General features: G+C 46.2%; 1 non-coding gene across 1 annotated transcript; it reads right to left on the reverse strand.

The window, feature by feature from the left end:
• Positions 1-405: 405 nt before the first annotated feature.
• LOC130466612 (small nucleolar RNA R71) lies at positions 406-511 on the reverse strand. Its single transcript, XR_008926792.1, has one exon. It is a non-coding gene; the product is annotated as a small nucleolar RNA R71 (small nucleolar RNA).
• Between the last annotated feature and the right edge of the window lie 786 nt (positions 512-1,297).

The following is a 1,297-nucleotide window of genomic DNA, read 5'->3' on the forward strand; positions in this document are numbered from 1 at the left end:
GAACAAGAAGTGAGTGAGCAAGCTAGTGAGAACATGGCTCTTCCGGTTAAGAACTTGGGAATACTTGGAGCATTTGAGGCTACGTGTGGGATTCAAGCACCAACTACATGTGCTAATAATTTGAGATCAAGCCCGCCTTGATCAACTTGGTGCAAAGTCATCCCTTTTGCGGGAAAAGCAATGAGTCGCCTCACGAGCATCTTAAGCAGTTTGAGCACTATTGTGACACAATAAAACACAACGTTGTAACCTCGGATAATGTGAGGTTGACTTTGTTCCACTTCTCTTTGCTTGGGCGTGCTAGTGATTGGCTTGACAAGGAGGTCAAGCCCAACTCACTTCGCACATGGAACGAAGTGACTAGTGCTTACTTGAAAAAATTCTATTCTCATGGGAAGACGGCGGAATTTCGCCACAAGATTTAATCATTTGAGCAAGGGCGTGATGAGTCGCTTTTCGAGGCTTGGGACCGATTTAAGGAGTACCAAAGGGAGTGCCCCCATCATGGAATTCCCAAGTGGTTGTTGCTACAAACCTTTTACTTAGGATTGAGTCCAAGCTCGAAAACAAGTCTTGATGCGGGCGCGGGAGGCCCAATTATGAACAAAACTGAACATCAAATTGAGGAGATAATCGAGGATGTAGTTCAAAACTACCAATCTTGGCATGTAGGTGCAAGGAGTTACGATGGGAAAGGTAGGAGTTACGATGGGAAAGGTAGGAGTGAAGATGGTAAGGGTTCGGTGTACGCCATAGAGCAAGCATGAATGATAGAGAATCTTAGCTCACGATTGGAGAGGCTCGAAAACACACCAAGCCAACCGCCATCACCGTCTACAATCCCTCCTCCCTCGGCCACTCTTCTCAATAAGGGGAAGGGCAAGGTTAGTTCTTAAGGCTCAATGCCTCCGGGCACATTCTTTTGTGAAAATTGCCAAGACCATAGTCATTCCCCCGATGCATGCCCCTTAGTTCATAACTTGTCATTTGTGGATTATGGCCCTTCGTATGAAGGAGAGTTTAATGTAGAGTATGCTAATTCCATCAATGAGAGGTCTAGGAATGATGACCCTAACAATCCTAATTTTGCTAGGCAACCTAGAGGGCCCTCCATGTATAGTCCCCAGCAAGGCTATGGCCAAGGAAGTGGGTATGATAACCAAGGCCGAGGTGGCTATAGAGCACAAGGCTATCAAAGCCAAGTGCCCTATGGTCAATCTCAAGGTTTTGGCAATCAAGTCCAATACAACCAAGGGGGTTATAATCCCAACCATCAAGGTGGAGGGGGTTATAACTA

The sequence above is a fragment of the Spinacia oleracea genome, chromosome 1, assembly GCF_020520425.1.
Source record: "Spinacia oleracea cultivar Varoflay chromosome 1, BTI_SOV_V1, whole genome shotgun sequence".
Taxonomy (NCBI): domain Eukaryota; kingdom Viridiplantae; phylum Streptophyta; class Magnoliopsida; order Caryophyllales; family Amaranthaceae; genus Spinacia; species Spinacia oleracea.